The sequence below is a fragment of the Octopus bimaculoides genome, chromosome 4 (assembly GCF_046866305.1).
Source record: "Octopus bimaculoides isolate indiv1 chromosome 4, ASM4686630v1, whole genome shotgun sequence".
Lineage (NCBI taxonomy): Eukaryota > Metazoa > Mollusca > Cephalopoda > Octopoda > Octopodidae > Octopus > Octopus bimaculoides.
Window position 1 is genome coordinate 73,101,617 of NC_142931.1, and position 25,742 is coordinate 73,127,358.

At 33.3% G+C, this 25,742-nt stretch overlaps 1 pseudogene; it reads left to right on the top strand.

Moving 5' to 3' along the window:
• Window positions 1–8,215, top strand: part of LOC149136079 (uncharacterized) — an 11,463-nt pseudogene extending 3,248 nt beyond the window's left edge.
• Window positions 8,216–25,742: the final 17,527 nt, after the last annotated feature.

Sequence of the window (25,742 nt, forward strand, 5' to 3'; positions counted from 1 at the left end):
TACTACTACTACTACTACTACTACTACTACTACTACTACTACTACTCCAGCGAAATGTCAGAATCGTTAGCACGCCGGAGAAAATACTTAGCAGCATCAGCCTTACGTTTTGAGTTCAAATTCCGCCGATGTCTACTTCGTCATACCAATCCTTTTGGGGTCGATAATATAAATACCAATTGAAAGCTGGGGTCACTGTAATTATCTATCTCCCTCCCGCAAAATTGCAGACCTTGTAGAAAGGAATATTACTAAGGTGGTAAGAGCTAGTAGAAGTTCAGAGCACCGGCAAAACGATTTGCAACATTTGTACAGACAATTGACAATTTAAATTCAAATACCACCCCAGTCGGCATTGCTTTTCTTCGTGTCGAGGTCAGTAAAATAAAGTACCAGTGAAGGACTGTAGTCGAAGCAATCGACTAACTCTTTACGCAAACATTGATGGCCTTGTGCCAAATTATGAAGCAATTTTAACTGGAAGTTTTAGTCGATGCTATGGAACCCAATACTTGACTGGTACTGTATTTCAATGAACCCGAATTGAAGGGTAAAGTTGACTGTGGTGTGATTTGAAACTAGGAAATAAAGAGCCGGAAGAAATACTGCATGCTATCATGTCCAACACTCTAACGATTGTGCCAGTTTTCTACCCTTCTGCGTATATAATAATAATAATAATAATAATAATAATAATAATAATAATAATAATAATAATAAATAACAACAACAACAACAACAACGACAACAACGACAACAACAACAACAATAATAACAATAATAATAATAATAATAATAACATGGTTTAACAATGGTTTAACATTCCTGCTTCCAAAAAATGAGGAAACAAACGAACCAAAAAATTATCGACCCATACCCTGCTTAACAACAATGTATAAGACGCTAACATCTGTCCTAACCGAGTACACCTATAGTTTTTTAATAGAAAGTAGCATATTCCCTAATGAGCAAAAGGGATGTAAACGTGGATCTTATGGTTGTAAAGATCAGCTACTCATCAATAAGATGATCTTAGAAGATTGTCACAAGCGACACAAAAACTTGTCAATAGCCTGGATAGACTACAAAAAGGCCTTTGATAGGCTACCACATAGCTGGATTAGGAAATGTCTGGAAATGTATTAAATAGCTCCTACTCTGCGTAACTTTTTATCTGTAAGTATGAGATCACGTTGAACAATGACAATGAATCTCTAAATGCTGGAGATGTAAGAATTTCATGTGGCATTTACCAGGGTGACTCACTATCACGACTCATCTTCTGTCTAGCCCTAATGACAAAAACATCTAATGTGAACCTTGACCAGCAAAATGTCATAAAAGAGTTAGAACCAGCGGAGAGCTACAAATACCTAGGGGTAATTGAAGGGGACAATATCAAGCATTCAGTGATGAGGGAAAGGATTAGAAGAGAATGTTATTGCAGGGTGAGAGCAATACTGAAGACAGAGCTGAACGCGAGAAACAGGATCGAAGCGATCAATGCTCTAGCCATACAAGTCGTGACTAACAGTTTCAATATCGTTAACTGGTCAATTACTGAAATATGTAATGTTGACAGAAAAATACGAAAACTGTTGACAATGCAAAGAATGAACCACCCTAAGGCAGATATAGAACGTCTTTATCTGCCAAGAAAAGAGGGAGGCCGAGGACTTCTACAGCTGGCATTATCAATGAAGGTAGCCACAATTGGCCTAGACACCTATCTGAAAATCTCTGCGGACTGGATGCTAAAACTTGTCTTAAAACATGAAAGCAAGAAAGCATCTTACTCAGTAACAAAACAGGCAAAGGAATATCTAAGTGAATTCCAATTGCAACAAATTCAAGAATTAGACGAACCAGAAACACCTGTAGAAAAAGCTAAGCGCTTGAAAACCCGTGCTAAAATTGCTGCCTTAGATATTATGACTGAAAAATGGCATGGAAAACCTCTCAATGGCAAATACCCAAAGGGAGCGAATAATGCAGTTATTGACAAAGCCCTTACCCAGCAATGGCTAATGGCCTCTGGCTTGAAATCAGAAACAGAGGGGTTTATCATAGCAGCCCAAGATCAATGCCTACCTACAAAGAACTACCAGGCCAACATATTAAAGAACGGCAGCTCCTCATTATGTCGTATATGCCAACAACAAAATGAAACCATCGATCATGTTGTCTCCATGTGCAGTCTGCTTGCGCCTACAGAGTATCTCAACAGGCATGATAGAGCTGCACAGTATATTCACTGGGTAATATGCAAAAACCTGGACTTGCCCCATGATAAAAACTGGTGGGAACACAAAACACCCCCAGTACTTGAAAATGATCACATTGCACTCCTCTGGAACTTCACCATTCAAACTGACAGAAAGATAGACGCAAATAGGCCAGACATCATACTGAAAGACTTCAGACAAAAATCATGCCTCCTCATTGATATGACTGTCCCAATCGATATAAACGTATCTGTCAAGACCTACCAAAAACTGAGCAAATATAAAGATCTTGAAATAGAAATGAGCAAACTGTGGAATCTGAAGACGAAAACAATACCTATTGTCATAGGTGCCCTGGGAATGACAGCGAAACGGGCTGATTACTACCTAGCTCAGATACCAGGAAACCCCAAAATGGCTGAAGTTCAAAAGATAGTGCTCATGGGAACTGCCCATATCCTACGTAAAATACTGTCTATGTGATCTCAAATTTTAAAGCAAACATAATTTTCTTATGGTTTCTTAAACATTCACTAGAACAAAACTGTACAAATCCAAATATATGGTACCCTAGGCATAACACCTACATGAACTTCTAACTTGTTGTCTCTTGAGGTCTCTGGGTGAGACTTGGATCCAACTTGTACAAATGCAAAACAAAAGTCAAACATAAAATAATAATAATAATAATAATAATAATAATAATGAACTAGATAGGATACAACATACACAAATGAAAGAAAAAATAAAGAAAGAGTACTATAGACGAGTTAGATCAATACTAAAAACAGAGCTCAATGCTAAAAACAAGATAATGGGTATCAACAATTTAGCTGTCCCAGTTATAAGCTACAGCTACAACATCCTTAACTGGACACTAAATGAAATATGTAAAATAGACAGGAAAGCAAGAAAAATAATGACAGGATATAGGATGCACCACCCAAAATCTGACATAGAAAGGCTATATATACAACGCACAGAAGGTGACAGGGGTCTTATACAGCTAGAAAACTATTATAAAATAACCACCATAGGACTACAAAAATACCTACTCCAGAAGCAAGGGAAACTAATACAAACAGCCACAAAACACGAGCAAAACACAAAACTGTTTTCAGTATTTAAGGAAGCTGACAAATACAAACAAGAAATCAATCTACCTAACAAATACGAAGAAGAAGAAGAAGAAGAAGAAGAAGAAGAAGAAGAAGAAGAAGAAGAAGAAGAAGAAGAAGAAGAAGAAGAAGAAGAGGAAGAAGAAAAAGAAGAAACAACAAAAGCTATAAAACAAATGAAATCCAAACTAAAATTAGAACAGCAACGGACCATGATAAAACGATGGCAAGAAAAGCCCCTACATGGTAAATACTGGGCTAAACTAAATGCGAAAGAAATAGACAGAAAAAACATCCCAGCAATGGCTGAGAAGCTCAGGACTCAAAGCAGAGACTGAAGTATTTTTAATTGCTGCACAAGACCAAAGCCTCCCCACCAGAAATTACCAAAAACATATCATGAAAAGAAGCATAACAAGTAACTGTAGAATATGTGGAGATGGACAAGAAACAATAAATCATATTATCTCTGGCTGCCCAGTCCTGACTAAGAAGGAATATATTCACAGACACGACAGAGCTGGGACCTATATACACTGGAAGCTATGCCAACACTATGGAATAACAACAGAAAAAAGATGGTATAAACGCACGCCAGATAAGGTCACAGAAAACGAGAAAGCAACCATACTCTGGGATATGCCAATACACACAGATAGAGAAATTAAGGCCAATAGACCAGATATAGTTGTTAGAGATCATGAAGAAAAAAATGCTTTCTAATTGATGTATCAATACCAGCAGATGACAACGTTTCTCTAAAAGAAATGGAAAAAACTTTCAAAATACAAAGACCTGGAAATAGACATCACTCGAATGTGGAATCTAAAAACAGAAACAATTCCTATCATAGTAAGTGCCTTAGGTATAATAAAAAATATTCAAACAAATACATAACAAAAACACCAGGACTTACAAATATATATAACATACAGAAAATTGCACTACTGGGTACTGCACACATTCTACGCAAAACACTTTCAATACAGTAAACATAAGAGCACCACAGCAAACCACAGCACATACCCAAGGCGCACAGAGCTGCGCTCGGTAGTGAAGTGAAAGCACGTTATAAAAATAAAACTACTGAACAATAATAATAATAATAATAATAATAATAATAATAATAATAATAATAATACAATTCATCGTATTAATAATCATTTCTAAAATAGACTCTAGGTTGCAGATGTTTTGGAGTAAGCGTACAGTTGATTACGTTGATCCCAATATTTGAATGGCATCCCTTTTTTGTTGACTTAGAATACTCGAAGCTAGCGTTAACTCCAGCGTTAGCTGAACTTCGAATGTAAACGGACGTAACTAAATACCACAAGATATATCGTAAGAAATTCTATCTATTCTGCTAAACCACCAATATTCGCGACTGTCATTTAGTATATTTAAACGGCCTTCAATTGCTGTGTTCCTAGCATTAGACACCTTAACGTCCCATATTTTAAAGCTTTGAACATGTTTGATTTGTTCTGACCCATATATAATAGATTTTTACGACTGTCAGTTAATATCGTTAACTAATGCTGAGATGCTTTGAAGCAAGACTTAGAATCCTCTTTACCAGTGATTTAATATCTGTAAATAACCTGGAGTTGCTCTGAGCCATACTTTGTACACATTTGCTGCGCCATTTGATATCTTTAAATAACCTTCATTCAGCGTGAGCCATATATCACAAACATTTGCGCTGATATTTAATATCTTTAAACAATCTCAAGTCGCTATAAACGAGACATTAAAAACTATTCCAATCCCCATTTAACATTTTAAAACAATCTTGAGTTTATGTGAACCATAAAATTTGTCAGTTTCGATTTAAGTTTCTCCCTGAAAACATCTTAAATGAATAACTAACTATCAGCTACGATCTACACTTGTGATCTCTGATTGATCAGTTCATTTGTCCATTCAAATACTTGCATATTTAAAATGCATTTATTGTGCTGCGTGTTCAAACAATTTGAAATACTATCACGAACGAAAAGCGTGTTTTATACACAAATAACTCTCTGATATTTGAAATACTTGCTTACATCTGCTACATGGCTGAAGTGCAATTTCCTGAAGTTTCAGGCATACAAACATTGCTCATATCATATGACTTTTAATGAGCACTGAAATATTGTGAATCATGTAATGAATTTATGTGAAAGCACTTAACATGCCATAATTAGAACTAGGGTGAGATCATCGCGGTTATTTGATCTGCAAATCTTTTCTGTTTTAGTAGCTCAAACACATTGTTATCGTTGTTGTTTAGCCACAGGTCAGCACTGATTGAGCAAAACTATGATCAAAGAATTTCAGTCATAATTATTCTTTCTAACTTTATCAGATATATTGTATCTAGGATTACATTATCCAGGGTTTTATTTTATCTTTTTTTTTACGAAGATTTGAGGGCAATTTGACTGCTATTCATAGTATGTCAACAGACTGTATAGCAGTTTCTTTGTTGACTCAATCGCAAATATATCTTTGGGTTGAGTAAAGTCTCAGTTAATTAATATATTCAATCATGTTTAGTTTTCTGCGAAGAATAATGGGAGGACAAACTTGACATTTGTCACCAACTGAACAAAGCTAAAATCGGTAGTCAGTCGTTTACTCTATTGCCTCTGAGAGCCGAAGTTTCCTACCTTGTCCACTCTGTTGCTGAAGTTTTGTTTCAAACCAAAACAATTGAAAAAATGCCACTTGTAAGGTAGCCATATCGGCTGAAGCTAACTGAAGGTGGGCGCTGTTGACAAGGTACCGTGTGTGGAAACCTGCTGTAGGCGAAGACTAATTTAGTCTTCGGTGCATCAGTCAGGCGAGTCTAGAGGCTAAAGTGAACTCTCTGATCACCATGAAGATAAAGTGCCAATAACATGTTACGATTTAACCTGGATGGATTAAGATAGCATTAGTCATTAAGCCAAAACTATCTCTCCTTCACAGTGTATTTCTTTTTTTTTTTAATGTTCATTACATTAACACTATTATTTTTCATATGGTGGACGTATCTGAGTAATTAACATCAGTAATTTATTGACTGATATGTAGACTATCCCACTGAGAAGAGTTTCTGTGATTTTAAAAGTCATCGTAATTGATCGATTGTCCAATAAGGTCAAAACAGTATTATTTCAAGTGTTAAATCAGTATATTATCTTAAAATAACTAAACTTTACTGCTGCTTGAGTGAAAAATATATACTTACTAAAAATATATAGAGTATATTTTTAAGAACCTAAGTAACTCACGAGATTAGCGTTCACACTCAAACCAACAACTTTCCATCGAAAGAATTGTTGACATACTCGAGATAAGAGACAGCTAACTGTAGGAGTTATAATATTTAAATAAGGATAATTACTAGCACTAATATGCTGGCGATGGTTCATGTCAACCAAAATCTAATTTAAATTTTTTTTAAAGTGAATGTAGGGAAAGGCGGGGAAAGTCGACCATAGGGTTAAGTTGAGTCACTACCTCCCAGCCAGTTATGAATGAGTCAACCAGAGCTGTAATGCCATTTACGGATGACAAATTGCATTACTTCAAACCCCACCATATCGTTTTCTAGATTGAAATAGAAACTAATGTTACTGAGCGAAAAATCGTATTTTTAGCCATAAAAGTAAAAAATGTGTGAAACAGGCAAGTGCATATTTCTCTTCCATATGCAACATAGATGTGATATAGCTATCAGATAACAATTGTTACTACAGGTATGGGTGCCAACGCTTGACATAACCTTTCACATAAATGATGTATAGGATAGGTTATGTGTATATGTGAAGACACCTCAGGAAGTTCAGACAACCATGACACCCACATATCTCTCACAATGCTGTTAACACTGCAAGGTCTCATGGTATTTTCCAGCTGATGATACCACCTAACACTTCACGTAACCTTCAGCCTCTCGATCGAACAATATATAGGCTACTTTAAGACAATCTTCGAAATTTCAACTCTAGTGAACGAAGCCAAAATGATGCTCCCGATGCCATCGGACATTATTTGAAGTGACAGATATCCATTCATTCAACAGGAAGATCTTTAGTGGAACACGCTTTGCCCCTCCTTCCCTCTTGTGAGCAAGAAGATGCTGCTGCAGATGGCACCAAAGTGAACCCCACCCCTGAAAATGCCAGGCAACTAGATAAGACTCCAGTTGCTGACTTGTCAAGTGATGTTGTCTATCCACAACGAGCAGATGACGTTAAACCATTCACCTCCGGCAATCCTGATTCACCCAATCTGCAGGATGTCATGCCTCGTCCATACGTATCACCATCTGATGTTCACCGATTTCCGAAAGCAAGAGCGAGTAAACAAAAGAAAGCTGGTCGCAAAAATGACAGCATAAAGATTCTGACTGACATCCCAGAACGCCAAGAGCTTGTAGCCGTATCTGAAAACCACAAACGGAAGGCATCTACCAAGAAGCCAAAGAGATGTTTCTTCAAAGCTAAAGGGGAAAAAAGCTTGTTCTCTAAACTCCAAAACTCCTAGTTCCAATGAGGCAGATGATAATTCAGAAGTTGAGTACGATGACAAATCAGACGTGAACAGTGACACTGATATCAATGAACGTGACTTTGTGGTTGTCAAATATTCTGGTAAATCACGATTTGTGTATTACTTGCTCAGGTTATTGTATTCAATGGAAAGGAATTTCTGTTTGAAGATGCCTTCCTGCAAAAGGTTGCTCGAAGAATTGGACCTGACAACCCAGTGTTTGTTCCAAACACAAAGGTTGAAGCAGGCTTTAAACTGGAAGACATTCAGTATAAGCTGCCACAGCTTGAAAACATTGTCAGTTCTGCCAGTTGCTCTGGTCAGCATGTGTTTAACTGTGACTAATCAGTGTAGAAACTTAATTGACTTGATTTCTGACATCTAGTCTCATATCAAAATGAAGTTGTCATTGATGAGCAAGATATTGTGCCTTAATCGGACTTGAATTTCTGGGTGTATTTGTGATACTTTTTGGTTAATTTTGACTTGAAGCTGTGGCAGCTGAATTGAGTTGACTTTTCTTACTAAAGACGACAATCTCGACTTCTCTATGAGTTAATTTGTTTTTTACTGACTGCTATAACCATGAGCACAAGGTTATCATTTCGTTCAGTGTTGTAGTTACATTAAATATATTTTTCAGGCAGAAAAATGGTTATTGTACGTCAGTTATCTTTATTTGGGGTTCTAATCAACTTACCCGTCTGTGGCACAACTTATCCCAGAAACTGGATGAACTTACCCTATTGACGAGGAAAGTTGAGCCGTTATTTCAAAGGCCACGATGACTTTCAGTGTTGGGATAGAAAGCTAGAACTAGCTACAAATATTTCCCAAGGGTTAAATTTGAAGACAAGATACTCATTTCTGCAAGTTCATCAGTTTACTAGTATAAGGGAATTTTGAGACACCTTCATGTTTTGACTCAATTTTGTGGCTCTTATTAAAACCTGCCTCGCAAGACTCATGAATCTAACAAGAATATGAGGTCTCCTTTAAAAAAAATCAGCAAACAAATTATTTGCTGATGTGTGCGGGTCTCTGTCAAGCAGATGATATTTCAAGGGATGCAGGCAGAACATCCAAGATCCAAACAATATTCTATCTATTATATTTTTTATATATATTCTGTCAGATTAAAATTTGAATGTCTGATCACTGCTGTTTTTAAGCTTATCACAAAGATTAGTATTAAAATAGATGGCATTGGATAATATGTACTATTCCTAAAAAACAAAACTAAAGATTAACAACAACAGGACATGGCTCGTGCTAGAATTTCTATGATAATACATCTACTCTGTTAAAACAGAGTTTGTGCAAAGCAGAACCTCAGCAGCAACAGTAGAAACAATAACAAATTCGCTACATTTTCTTTCTAACTTTGCAAGTACTGTACCTTCTAGATCATTAACAAAATTATTACAGGACACCATTTTTGCCGTTTCATCAGAGAAAGGTTGGCAACATCCGCAAATCGTTAATCTTTTCAAGGTTTCCAAGGTACTTAGGAAGGAAGGAGTAAGTCATCCTAAAACTGGAAACCTACAGAAGAAACTTGCAGCAGAATAAACTCCACTAAAGCAACTCCAGTACCAGCAATTGGTGTTAAACCGGGTGAGAACTTAAATCTACCGTTCTCTTAGATATCAATCACTCTTAGCTGAATTAAGTATCATTCTTTTGAAAACGGTTGTAAGTCAATAAATAATATTGATGAATACAGATTCGTAGCATTTAAGAATAATGTTAATGAATGCAGACTGATTGTCTGCATTTAAATTAAAAAAACAAAACACGGTATTAATTATGATTTATAAATTATAGTTTAAAATTTAATAATCTAACAGGAAATATTAATTATAGTATACAGTACATTTTTGTACGACATTTGAGTGACAGAATATTGCTAATTATTGATCAATTATATAAGTTTTATTTTTTATATTTCTTTGTATTAATATCTTACACAGTATGTATATATATATGTATACACACACACACACACACACACACACACACACACACACACACACATATATATATATATATATATATACACATATATATATGTGTGTATATATATATATATATATATATATATATATATATGTATAGATATATATATGTATATATAGCTTGAAATCATAGATATGTTTGTATGTATATATGCATGTATGTATGTATGCATGTATGTATATATGTATGTATATATGTATGTATGTATGTATGTATGATCTATGTATATATGTATGTAGACACACACACGTGTATAATTATGCGTATTTATATATTCTATAAATAATGTATACAATATACATATATATATTTATGTATATAGTTTAGTATATATATATATATATATATATATATATATATATATATATATGTGTCTCTGTGTGTGTATATACGTATGTATATATATATATATATATATATATATATATATATATAGATATATGTATATATATGTATGTTTACATGTATCTGTTTATCTCTCTTTCCCTCTGTCTGTCTGTCAGTCTCTCTCTCTCTCTCTCTCTCTCTCTCTCTCTCTCTCTCTCTCTCTATATATATATATATATATATATATATATATATATATATATATATATATATATATATATATATATATATATATATATATATATATTAAGTAAACATAAAATGGAGAAATATTGATCAACAACAATTGACTAACATCAATCATTGGGTACATTACTGGTTACGGTTAAAAATTAAATGCTCCATATGTGCAATGTCCCCATCATCAGGATGGTGTCCATCGTACGATGGTAGTCACCACGGAGGACATCATCCTGATGATGGGGACATTGCATATATGGAGTATCTAAATTTTAACCGGGACCGGCAATGTACCTGTGAAACGGCCGTAGATGGAACACTCTCCTATTTTCGGATCCTATTGTATTTATTTTACTTAACCTTGATATCTTGCATAATTTCTATCTTATATTCTGGATGTATAAGGCAATTTTAGACGATTTAGGCGGTTTGCCATTTTGAAGGTTGATGTTTTTATTGCTATATTTATTGCTATATTTTATTCCTATATTATTATTTTTATTCCTATATTTATCGTTTTGCACCTCCTATATTTGTCACGCATAAATCTTTTTATGTAATCATTATTGATATGTAATTTATATGTATTTTATATGTTTTTATATTTTTTCTATACTTTTATGTATGTTTGGTGTTATTCTTTATACCCTTGAAGAATGTTTACGCCTGTACATGCATGATTTATATTGATGTGTATAAATATATATGATTCAATTACATTTATTGAATATCTTCATTTATGCGTTCGGTAATCTGTTTGACTGCGTATGATTTGTGTTTTCAATTTCCTCTACTCTGTATATTTTCGCATTGGATCTCTATGAGCACTCCGTAAATAGCCCATACTTTCTATACCATACTTAATATTATATATATATATATATATATATATATATATATATATATATATATATGTAATATTAGGGATAAAAACCCAAATTTATAGGGAAAAATTCAATTTAATTTAATTTATCAAAATTAAAATTAAATTAAATTTCACAATATATAATATATAAATATATAATTTAGAGAAAAAAACACAATTATTGAATTCATCCATGAAAATCCACAATCACATATAGACAAATTTTATAAAATACACTAAAAAGACCTATAATAAAAATAGAATTGATTTTCGATCGATTTATCTTGAATCGATTTGATTTTTATTTTATTTTCTATTTGAAAATGTGGTTATGAAACACGTGTAGTCATTTTATTATTTTAATATTTATTACTTTGTATTTTTATTATAGGTCTTTTTAGTGTATTTACTTATTAAATTTTTCTATACGTGATTATGGATTTTCATGGATGAATTCAATAACAGTGGTTATTTTCATTGAATTATATATATACATATATATATATATATATATATATATATATATATATATATATATATATATATATATATATATATATATATATATATATATATACATGCATATATATATATATATATATATATATATATATATATAATTTGTTTCTCTCCTTGTTTCTTTCTATGTTCCTTTCAGTTGAAGAGCTTAGGGTCGAAACGTCGAAGACTTTCTCTATTGCCGAGCGTTAAACTAATACATCCATTTGTTATTTACACTACCTGTCTTCGTCTGTTGTTTTTTTTTCGTAAATTCTCCCATATATATATATATATATATATATATATATATATATATAGCTTAATGCTAATAATGATAATGGTTTCCAAATTAGGGACAATGCCTGCAATTTGGAAAGGAGTTAGTCGCTTAAATACAGCCTACTCTGCATAATAGACTTTGACGGGATTCCAATGACCGTTGTCTTTTAATACATACAATAAACTGAGGATAGAGCTCGATTAGCTTCTGTAATGTAATAAAAATTATGTATTCAGGTTTAATAAAAAATGTAGTTTATCGTGTGTACGATGTGTTTTCCCATTATATCTCCCTCTCATTCCGCCAAACTCTTTCTCTGCTCCCTCAATTTTTTCTGCTCTTTTCCTTTTTCCATCTAAGCTTCTCTTGTGATGTTTTATGTATAATTCTATCTGAAGTATTCGTCATCCAGTAAAGTCTTATATATAACTCAAATTTTAGTGTTGAGTACGTTTTTACCCTTCCTTTTCGCACTTTATAATGCAGACTCACATATATACATATATGATATATAATGTTAATGCATTGAGAATTAGGTTGTTTTATCTGCTACAAATCATCAAATTAAATTTTATCTCTGGCATGTAGATTATATACGTTTTGTAATTATTACAGATATAAAGAGCTATTGAAATATCAGTAAAAAGTAGTAGAAGTGCATGAATTTATGAATAAAAAGCCTATTGATATATGCATATTAAATAACCAGGTTATTATAAACGTTGTTATTTTTCTAAAATTCATAATGATGCATAGATTTTCTCTGTGCTAGAAATACATAAATTTTAATTAAATAGAATAGGTGGCATTATTTTCTTATATATATATTTGTCAAAAATGTGTTGAATACATTCGATATAATTTCGATAAGTTATTTACTTTCGTTGTTTAATTTTAGAATATTAATTTTAAACATGCATTGTCGAAAGCCAGATCTTATAAGTATGAAGCATGCAGTCAATTCGGGTAAAGCATAAAACTGACTAGTCAAAATACTCAGAAAAAAAAATCGTAAATTCAGCACTAACATCTATAATGTATGCGAAGAAATATTGATTAATTAAAATTAGACATGCGAGAAGACCCAATGATTATGTTAAGTCAAACTGTTGACAACTAATTCAAGCGAGACAACTATTACAATTTGAATTAAAAACAGAATCCAATGGCGTTTATGTCCATTTTTATAACTGAAACTTATGCATTATTCAAGGAAGTTACCTCATAGAATCTTGCTAAAAATAATTCGGTTACTTATGACTAAAATTGTAATGCAATTGCGTAAATAAGAATAATTGTCAATTAGATGCAAATCTCTTAATTAATAATTAATTAATTAATAAACTAATGTAACATTAGAATTCCCTCTTCTAAATATAAGTTTGACAGCCAATAATACATTTATAAGTTTAACAGTCAACAATACGTATAAGTTTAACAGTCAATGAATCAAAGGTTAAATATCATATGCATATTCATTCGTTTCGGAATCGCGCTAGGAGAAGTTTAAGTTTATTATTGGCATACATCTTTAATTTGAAAAGCTGGGAAGCTCTGGCAAAGGCCAATCATAGTATGGAAATAAATGATCAGAATATTTATACGTTACTGAAGCAACGGAGACTTTTTGGCTAAGCGCTCAATTCTGAATAGGAATTTTGTAATGAATTCGAGTGGTTATTAGAAGATTTGAAAAACTACAATTCAGCCAATATCGCATCTTAATGAATGACGGCTATAAGGATTTCTGTACAATACAAATTGTCTATCATGTTTTAATTGTATACAGAACTGGGAATGCAAAAGTATATATGTATATATGTATAAGTCTTGTATTTGCCGTGTCCGTGCTTTCAATTATTTTAGGGCTTATATAAATCTAAAATATAAATCATCGTCTAAAATAGAAATGCAAAGATCCTATTTTATGATTCAGTGCGGCCATGAGATAGAGTACAGGAAGCCATTTAAGGAAGGATAGGAAAATATTAGATTTATAAGCCCTAAAATTGACTCCATAATTACCCACGGGCATATGGCATAGTGGTTAAGAGCGCGGGCTGCTAACACCAAGATTCCGAGTTCTATTCCAAACAGTGACCTGAATAATAATAAGAATAATAGCAACAACAACAACAATGAAAATAATAATAATTATAATAATTATTGATAATAATAATAATAATAATAATAGTAATAATGAAAGATTGCAAAGTAAAACACTATACAAGAAATTGAAAATAGGTGGGTAAAGAAAAGAATGCATGGCAAATTTCATAGGGATGTTAAAGATAAGACAGACAGCGAAAAAAGATGGCTGTGGAGGACTAAAAGTGATTTAAAACCGGAATTGGAGGCTCTAATCTGTGCTGCCTAAGAGCAAGCACTAAGAACAAACGACATAGAATACAGAATAGACAACACAGCGGTTAATGCAAAAACTGTGGACAAAACGCTGAAACCATATTCCATATTACCAGCCAATGTACGCCACAAACCCAGAAGGAATATAAGAGACGCCACAACAATATGGCCAGGCTTGTCCATTGGACACTTTGCAATAAGTTTGGAGAACAAAAAGTTGGTACGACCACAAACTTGAAGGCATCGTCGAAAATAGAAATGCAAAGATCCTATGGGATCATATGATTCAGTGCGACCATGAGACAGAGAACAAGAAGCCGGACATAGTCTTGATTGAGAAAGAAAACAAACTATGCTGGATCATAGATATAGCATGCAACAAGGTATGCGATGAGGAAGAAAGAAAAGAGAGATATGACAGGTTAGCTTGGGAAGTTAAGCAGTTGTGGTCGATGAAAAAGTGAGCAAAAATCTCGAGAATTACGTGGAACAAATAGGGGCTGCAACAAGGTTGAAGCACTTGCAGAAAACAGCACTGCTGGGAGTTACATTAGTTCACTGGTAGTGAACAGCTGACACTGTAGTACATCTCCAGCGTTAGAAGCTGTGCAAAGGCAATAATGATAATAATAATAATAATGATAATAATAATAATAATAATAATAATAATAATAGTAATAATAACATCGAAAATACCTTAGAAATGAGAATCCAGGTTCAAAATTTCCCCAAGACACCTGATGAAGGCTGGAAAGTATATAAACCGAAACGTTGTGTTAACAACAAACAAGATGAGGACAAATATCCATCAAATGTAAATAATGTAATTAATGTAAATAATGTTTATACTTTTTGTTTTCCCCCAATATAAGCAAAAAATGATAGGCAGAGGCACAATATAAGAGTGCACCTTTGATATCAGTGCCACTCTAATGTTTAAAACCGTAAATGCTCACATGGAAATTTATCATGAATTGAGGTTAAAAGCAGAGTAGGTGCAGAAACAGTTGTAACTGGTCATTAAATACATGATAAACTCGTTCTTTGCCTTCTTATTTGGATTATATATATATATTCTTCTTCTTCTTCTTAGTGTCGCATGGTTTTGGTTTTCAAATGTTTTTTTTTTTATAATTTGAGAAAGAAATAATAAAAAAAGACTAAAAATCAATGATTCTTTGTATTAATTTATCAAGTTTCTTCTGACATATTGCAGTTATATATGTGATGTGATGTGATGTGTGTGTGTGTGTGTGTGTGTGTGTGCGCGTGTGTGTATGTGTGTGCGTGTGCGTATGTGTAAAAAAATCAAAGTATTTGAAAAAGAAAACTTGAGATAACGACAGTTATTTGCATTGCCAGTTCATATTCATTAGTGATGTGATATGTCATATCTCCCAATCTTTAAGTTTGCCAAGATATACATACATGCATAATACCTGTATATATATATATATATATATATATATGTATGTGTGTGTGTGTGTGTGTGTGTGTGTGTGTGTGTGTGTGTGTGTGTGTGTGTGTGTGTATGTATATATGTATATATATATGTATATGTATATATACATACATACATACATACACATGTATGTATATATATATATATATATATAGCTATGATCATTTTTAATTCACTTAGTATTTACTCTTAAGATTGCCGTGATGAGATTTAAGCAAATACTTTTGGTGCACTGCAGAACGCGCGGTGATTTTGTTTTAATTTTCTTTGTTTTCTTTTAAGAAAATTAGATGCCTTACTCTAAATGGCTTTATTTTATACTTGGTGCACTCATTTGAAGAATTTCTTTCGTTGATTTAATGAAAGATTAATGCTAATGATTGGTATAAAACAACAACTTCCCCTCCTTCAGATCTAAACTACTAAGAGCCAAAACAATAAATAAATAAATAAATAAATAACACGAGAACAAACTCAAATGAAACAAAACTAATACGCAAAGAATTAGATAAACAAAGAGACAAACTTGATGCTGTAGAGTATTTCCGATAAAGAAAATAAAAATACGCATTTAATTACATTACAGATATTTGAAAATAACTTACGTAAATTCAACAACGAAATAGCTTGACCTTAACCTGACTTTCTGTTCTCTTGAGTGGAAGCTGTTGACGGTATATCATATAATACATGTAGATTTCGATTAAGCATTATTTATATTATTTAGTATTATATATATATATATATATGTGTGTGTGTGTGTGTGTGTGTGTGTGTGTGTGTGTGTGTGTGTGTGTGTGTGTGTGTGTGTGTGTGTGTGTGTGTGTGTGTGTGTGTGTGTGTGTGTGTGTATGAACATGTATATACATATATCAGTACATAAATAATATTTCCTTCTAGTGACGTAATGTAATAGGTATGTACGATAAGCGTTCGTTCTGATTTACTACTAAAACTCCAACTAGAGCTGTAACGAAAACCAGAGTGGTGTTGTAGCTGCCTAGCAAACAATGGCTATAAATGTTTCATCATTGAGCAGGAGGATATCCAAAAGAAAGAATGAACTAACAAAACATCTCGTATCATTGAAACGTAATTCCATAGCTTTAAGAGTAAATAAGGGATCATGAAGTAAGGCATAAAGTCTTTTAGAGCTGTTTCTAGAATAGCTGTGCATATGGTGCATAGGCCATTGAAAAAAGATTTCCATTTAAGTCAACTATTCCCTCTTCAGAAACGAAAAATTAAGGAATGTCCTTAATAAAGGGTATTAGTAGTTACCGTTTCCATCGTCGAAGACATTACAAAGGATATTAGTTACCAGTTCTATCGCTGCAGAATTAAATAACATCCTAAAAGGTAACAGTAGTTACAAGTTCTATCGAGGATGGAACTAATAACTACAGTGATCTTTTACTTAGGATATTCCTTAATTCTTCGACCGTAACGTTTTATTCCATTTTGCTTCAAGCCAGCCATACTCGACTACATCCATGATTAAAGACGCTTCGTTCACTAACTTGGTGATTTTAGTCTAGTCTAGTCGTAGTCTACCTTGGATGACATCCAATAAATGCATTAAAAAGCTGTTAAGGTGTCCTTTGAGGAATATTTGACTAACATTTGTAGCAACGTCGAAGCGGCTGAAAATTGGCTTCAATTACAACTGTTGAAGATTATTGTGCTTTAAGAGATATCTGATAATATGTGAAAGCCCTTTGGTCAGTATAGCCTAAAGTAAAGGTAATTTTCAAAGTCGCTAGATCTACTCTAAATTAATTTCACACAAATAAATACGGCCATGCATTTAGGAGGAACGTATTATGGATATTATCAGTTCTAGTATTTAACGTGTAACATTCTCTTCTGTCGTTGCGAAATATGACCTCATTCAAATAACTGTGAGGTCCTCTTTTGATTTTACTGACGTCCTGAGGGCACAATGTAAATGTAATATCGTGACCCACTTCACTGAGGTTTCACTTTACCTGGGCACACCTTGATACTTGTATCTATCGTTCTTCCTACAGTATGCAATCAGATTCTTCAAGTGGTGTGAACTGTAACAAAATAATTTCCCCAAGAATAAAGATAATTATTGGTGAATGCACGGCCTCATGGGACTAGGCCCAATCCCAGTGTGCTGCATCTTGAACAAATCTCTTTTATAATGACCATTGCTTGACAAATATTTGTGAGAATGTGTGAAATTTGGCTGATGGAATTTGGGTGTAAAGCCATAACGCTATATATATATATATATATATATATGTGTGTGTGTGCGTGTGTGTGTGTGTGTGTGTGTGTGTTTGTGTGTGTGTGTGTGTATGTATGTGTGTGTGTATGTGTGTGTGCGTGCGTATGCGTGTGTGTATATGTATATATATGTGTGTATTTGTATATATGCGTATATGTGAGTTTGTGCATACGAAGTGTGGTGACTGTCTCGCTTTGCAAATAAGAATGTAAAGCGATAAGACGAGTTAAGTCTCCTTAAATTAAGAAAGAACATAAATTTGATTACTAACAGATAATAATGCACCAAGGTGAAATAAATGCTAGGCGTATTATGGTCGAATTTTGAAAGCGGAGTTCCAGGCATGGATGCAGGCATGGTTTTGTGGTTTAGAATTTCGATTCAGAACTATTTAATTTTACCATATTCTGGGGTCAACTAAAGCCTGTCTGAAATATAGTATACACAAACTATATGGAAGTGTATCGTAACGATTGTTACTATTTGGTGGCAAACTTGATCCGAAGTCTGTATAACGCAAAACAAGGGATGACACATCAAATAATGCAGTTTAAGATATACTATGTTTGAAAAATAAAAAAACGGATGGTCAGAGGCTGGATACCATATATCATAATTCTGCTTAGTCAGTCCTAACCTGGGTTAAACAAAAACAACGATAAATAATCAAAAGAGCTTCTTCTTAGCTTATCAAGGAACTAGACATCGCAGTCAAATTTACCTCAAATTACTCTTTACAGGAAAAGGAGCGACCCATTGGATAATATAGACTTTGATATAAAATGACGAGGTAATCGTAGATGGTACGCTTTTATCACGGGTGTACTTAATCAGAACTCGCCTGGGATTAAACGATGGCTACTCTACGTGATAACTGGCTTAATTTTGAACTTTATATGCAGTTCTTGAATCTGTAAGTTTGCTCTAAATAATTACGTATTTTCTCACAGGCAGTGTGGCAGCTGAATTAGCGGTTCTTTAAACTACAATAATTTACATATTGGGTTTAATTGCATTATCCCCTTGGTTGTAAACCCGGAGAATCATAATTCTAGATATCGAAAGGATAATAGATATAATACCTTTCCATTGATTGAGTCAACTATGACACATCTGACTTACGAAATATACTTGACTTTATGACAAATGATAAAACTGTGGATTGGTAGAATTGATGGATGACAAAATGATTTGCATTATTTGTTCTTGTTCTCTACTACTGCAGTCTACTTTGCTGTTCATCCACCAGTGATCGATAAAAGTACTTCCCTGGCAGATAATACTGGAGGAGATGCTAGCGAAATAGGCAAAATGTTTTGCGTTATTTGTCTTCGTTATTTACGTTCTGAGTTTGCTTGCAAGTGTCAATGATTCAAATATGCATTGATCCTCGTCTCGAAAAACATACAGCGTACAGAGAGAAGTAGTGGAGTAGCAGGTTGGGGCCCGAAGGGTAGTGGCTCTGTACGCTAAATTCATAGAGGCACAACATGTCAAAAGCCTGAGAAAAAAATAGTGCTTCTCCTTGTAACAATGTCTTGCTCCGGATGCTGGCAACTAAGTCATGTTTAAGGAATGGAGATACTGATGCATGAACTGGTACTTAAAAACAAAAAGGAAAAAAGAAAAAAAAACTTACCCCGGCTTACATGATGTAGAGGAATTTTCAAAGGGTAGAAGCACTGGCATCTCTGACAAGCGGAGCTATTACATTACAAGAGAAATGGAAATTTATTTTCTCAAGTTAATAGTTAACAACAAGTAACTAACCATCGTAACGTTGCAAAATCTCTGACTTCTAATCCTTTAGATCAATAATTACCGACGCTTAAAAACTTGAAGCCTTTTGTCCGTATTATTTTGATAACTTGTGATAGAGCAACCTTTGACAGCTCGCAGGCTACATTACAATGTAAAAGCAATGATGCAAAAGTATTCTATAATTTTGATAGTGAATGAGCATTTAATAGGTGACTAACAGAATAAACATGGATTTGAAGTAGCACTTAACGAAACATTGGCAAACATCAATCAGTTAATTCTACAAGTAATTAAGTGTATTACTTGAGAGAAGATTAGATTCTGCCAAGTTAAACATAAACAGGTACCCTGCAACAGTAATAGCTGCGAGCAATGATTATAACTTTTACTTACGAGTCGGTAATTTAACTAAGTAAACATTTACTCTAAACTTTATATAATAACGAAAATTTTGTAAGAGAGAAGTGTCTGTAATCAATTGAATTAGCTGTAGATACGTATGTTATCAGCATTAAAAAACAATCATCAGTACATTCGTCTAAAGGCATACAAAACATCCCAATATGTATGCCGAAGACTGAGTTAGCAAACTTTACATAAAATAACGCATTCATTGTGAATGTCCATGATCACCAATATCAAAATCTTCTAAACAACAACAACAACAACAACAACAACAACAACTGGTAGTGAACAAGTAACGTCTCAGTACATCTTTAGCGTTAGAAGCTGTGCAAAGACAATAATAATAATAATGATAATAATAATAATAATGATGATGATGATAATAACAACAACAACAACAACAACAACAACAATAATAATAATAATAATGATAATAATAATAATAATGATAATAATAATAATAATAATAATAATAATAATAATAACAATAATAATAATAATAATAATAATAATAATAATAATAATAATAATAATAATAATAATAATAATAATTGACATGAGTATTCCTTGCGATCATAATATAGCGGCGAAAGAATTTGACAAGATCAGAAAATATAAAGACTTGCCAATAGAAATTGAAAAAAATGTAGCATCTCAAGGCGACTACCGTACCAGTGATTGTAGGATCTATAGGAATGATTAAAAAAGGTACTGAAACCTATATGAAAATGATACCAGGCTTACCATCCCTACAGGAAGTGCAAACATTCGTGTTAACTGGAACGACTCGTGTACTGAGAAGAGCATTATCGCTGTGAAAACAACATCCATTCTAGAATTTATTTATTTATTAATTTTTTTATTAAATACATATTTTACCTGTGAATTTGCGTGTGTAAACTGGGAATGCATACAATGAGCTTCTCAGCCATAAGTGTACGGAAAACACTCGGCGAGAAATGGAAGAAAATTTGAAGAAAGAAGGAAAAAAACAATAATAATAAATGCCCTGATGCTGTACCAATGTCCTAACGCAGTACCAGGCAGTGGCTCTCATGGCTTCTGATCTTAACTGATTAGAAATGATATCATATATATTGCTTCGTCTTCGTATAAAAGATGAGTTAAAGCAAATATTTAATTTGCTCCCGAATGTTTTAATGTTAACTTCATTCGTGTATATTTTAATGTTTTGACTTATTTCTAGCAATGTTTTGACATACCGATGCTCCCCTCTCCCCGATGATGGAAGATGCAGCGAATACGCCGTTTTCTGATTGGCTGAAAATTTTGAAAATTAACAAAATTTTGAACACCTGTAACATTTTTGTAAAAATTTACTGGAATAAATGAATAACAAATTCGGGTTCTGCGTCAAACATTACATCTATATAATAAACTAAAATAATTTTTTAAGAATAATTGCAAACAGAGACGAAGACCACCAAGAAAATAGTAACTGGACCCCGACCTGCTGGGTTATGAGCTGTTTACAGTGAAAATAAGAGCTCCACAACAAACCACAGCACATACACAAGGCACACAGAGCTGCACTTGGTAGTGCAGTGACAGCACGTGGTAAAAATAAGACTAATGAATAATAATAATAATAATAATAATAATAATAATAATAATAATAATAATAATAATAGAAAAAACCTCACATTCTATTGTTAAGAACGCTTGCAAGTTTGCAAGGGAACTTGGTATTAACTCTGAACTAGATGAAGAACCGGAAACCACTGCCACCAAACAAGCAAACCGGATTAAGCAGACTACAAAAAATAACAGGGAGAAACAAATTGAGGAGCGGTGGAGCTAGAAGCCTCTGCATGGACAGTATATACTTCGAAGCCGAAATGCTGATGTAGAACAAGCAACAACCCCTCAGTGGCTCAAAAGTTCAGGACTGAAAGTAGAGACTGAAAGTTTCATGTTGGTGGCACAAGATCAAAGCTTACTTACCAAAAACTACCAGGCCAACGTTCTCCAAAATGGTTCTGAGCCTAAATGCAGATTCTGCGATACATTAAACGAAACGGCAACCTTTAACTCTGCTGTGCATGCGCACTAAATTTTAACGTTCCAACTCACTTCCGCTGTTTAAGACAGTGCTTTGAATGAGGGTGTGTAACGTGTGATCGTCGCATTGAGTATGACAGACTTGAGCAGAGAATCTGTTCAGAGGCCTACGGAAAGTTTTCAAAAGGTTTTCATCGTTCTTGACACAATCAAGGAGATCTTGCGCAACTGAAAGTCGAGTGTCTTTTTGGTCAGCTGAAAGCAGTTTTGGCACGAACTTTGTAAACACGCGTCGCATAACTAAATCCTCATTGATAATGGACTGGACTGAACCGTAACTAATCTGCATATCCTCTGATAGCACATCCTCTCACAGCTTCACGCACATCTGCGATGTTTTTCTCAGTTCTGCTGGTTGAAGTTCTCCCAGAATATTCGTCAATATCTCCAAGAAGTTAAGGAGATAAACAAAGAACATGTTGGCTCTACTACACCATAGAAGTTACTAAATTATCAAGAAGACTCTGCTTGTCACTGATTTTATATGTTTTTATGGGATCAGTTTTAATTTATAGACTAGTTTATCAAATCCTTGTATATCTAACGCTGAGAGGATAAAGGGCAGTATCTGTTAGGGGTAGGGCTGAGAGAGCAGACAGAAATCACAGTTGGTATAGTCATAAAAATCAAGATTTATTAGAAGCAATATAGTCACATACCTATGTATGCGTATACACACATATTTATAAGGAAATAGACTAAAAATAACGATAAAACAAAAGTTAAAAGACGATATTTAAGTCATCGAAGCTTTTTGAATGACTGAGCTGAGCACTCAGCGACCCTATTCACTTGACCGTTTCTCAAATAATGTTCGAATGTGACTGAATGCATCACAAAACTTGTTTTTGAGACATTTCTTTTCAATACCAACATCTTGAAGGCATTCTTTTGAGAGTTCCATATGATGTCTTAATTTGTATTTACTAGTCGTCTATTTTTTTGTATGTTGTTTATAAACAGTCATTTTAATTTCTTGAGAGAGTTTGCAACACAATAGATGCATAATTTTGTCTATTAATTGTTTGTTTGATTTTCAAAGAACAGTGATCTTAGTTCATCTTTGTCTTCTCCGTTTTCTTTATTATATTCTAGAGAAAATATTTCGTTGTCCTTTTGAAGACATTGTAGTCTTATATGTTTTTGTTGTTTTATGTTATGTCAGTTTTGTCTGTAATTTTTTCTCTTATTTATTGCTTCCTCATTTCAAGATGAAAATATGTTACTGTTGGTTTGTATTGGCAAAAAGCGAAGTATTTGTGATATTAGATCTAAAGATACTTCCTTTGCTTTCCCCAGAGTTTTGGCTAATGGTGCTCTAAAACTGGTTTGTTATTATTTTTGTTGCGGTTGAATTTCATTATTTTTCTTTTCTTTTATTTATGCTTCATGTTTCCGTTTCTTTAGCTCTAATGTATATTTTACTTTACCTAATTAACTAATACAATTGGGCTTTCTACCTTGTACCATGAATCTCATACACTTTGTTTCGGTTACAAGTATGGGTCTGCGAACCTCTGGAGTCATTAAGACATGTAAGTTTTCCTTGATGCCATCTCTGATAATAGTTTATCGGTTAAGCCTGCTTTTATTACTTTCCTTTATAATGGCAAAAAGATAACTCAGTACTAGACATAAGTCTATGTTATGTTCACTGTTTCTTATAGGTTACTTGTATTTCTATGATCCATGTACTATGACACGAAATGTCAGAGGTACGTTTACAATTTCAGCCCAAATTTTTGCAATTATTTCAGTTTTAAAATGTCAAAACTTTTGCTTTTTCGCTTTCTTAATTGAGATAATTCTTCTTTTCAATATATCCTGGTGGGCTTGTATTTCATGATGTGAGAGAAGATTTAATCCGTTTCCACTTTTTCGTGAGCAGAGATATAATTATAATCTTTGCCCAATTTTGGATTATCTCTTTGATAAAAAAAAATTATGTTGTGTTTTACAAAATTCCCTTGTGTACATGTTTCCCTGTAATTCTGATATGTTAAAATTTCCATCTATTCATTTTATACTGAAGTAAGTTTTGTTTTCAAACATCTGCGCTATAAACGGACAGCTATTTCTGGAATTGGTGTAAGAGTTATATTTGCTACTGTTGCGGCTATTTTAGTTATTGTCAGTGCCTTACAAAATATCTGAATATTTGGAGTTATTTTCTTCTAATAATTGTTCACTAATCTATCAATTCTTTTCTTCTTGTATATTTTATTGTGTTGAATTTTCGTCACTTTGGTGTCTTGTCGTGAGGTATGATTATGTCTGGTAATCATTTTGGATGTGAAAATATATTGTGTGCAAAAGAAGTTTTAAAAGTTTGTGAGACAAATATTCTTTCTGTTATATTGTGTTATATTCTTTCTTACAAGGTATTGAGGACAGTCCCGCCTTAGGCAATTTTAGTTCTTTTTACAATTACTTCAAAGTAAATGTCATTGGATAATGTTTGAATAAAACATGTTTCGAAGACAGGACGAAGATAAAAAGTCTTCACACTACGAGGGACACTTTGTAATTTAAGCACAAAGCCAAAAATTTCGAGAAGAGTGAATAGTCGATACCATCTACTCCAGTTCTTGTATACTTCATTCCATCGATCCCAGAGTGGTGAAAATAAAATAAGGTACTAGACGAGTACTGTGGTCTATGATATCCACTAAACTCCTTCTGTCAAAATTGTTGGGTTATTGCTTGCGATAATAATAATAATCATATCTATTATAAGCACAAGGTGTGAATTTTTGGGATAAGATTGTCTGACTGGTGTTTATTTTATCGATTACGATGGAATAATAATAATAATAATAATAATAATAATAATAATAATAATAATAATGATGATGATGATAATAATAATAATAATAATAATAATAATAATAATAATAATAATAATAATAATAATAATAATAAGAAGAAGAAGAAGAAGAAGAAGAAGAAGAAGAAGAAAGTATTAGATAGTTGAAAAGAACGGATAGTACGGTACCGTAGGCTGCAGGTAGCAAGACCGCCATGCATGCAAGATTCCAAGAACTCCAACAAAATCTGTGATAAAGAGAAATAATAATAATAATAATAATAATAATAATAATAATAATAGTACTGCAGAATATGTGGCGATGGACAAGAAACAATAAATCATATTATCTCTGGCTGCCCAGTCCTGGCTAAGAAGGAATATATTCACAGACACGACAGAGCTGGGACCTATATACACTGGAAGCTATGCCAACACTATGGAATAACAACAGAAAAAAGATGGTATAAACACACGCCAGAAAAGGTCACAGAAAACGAGAA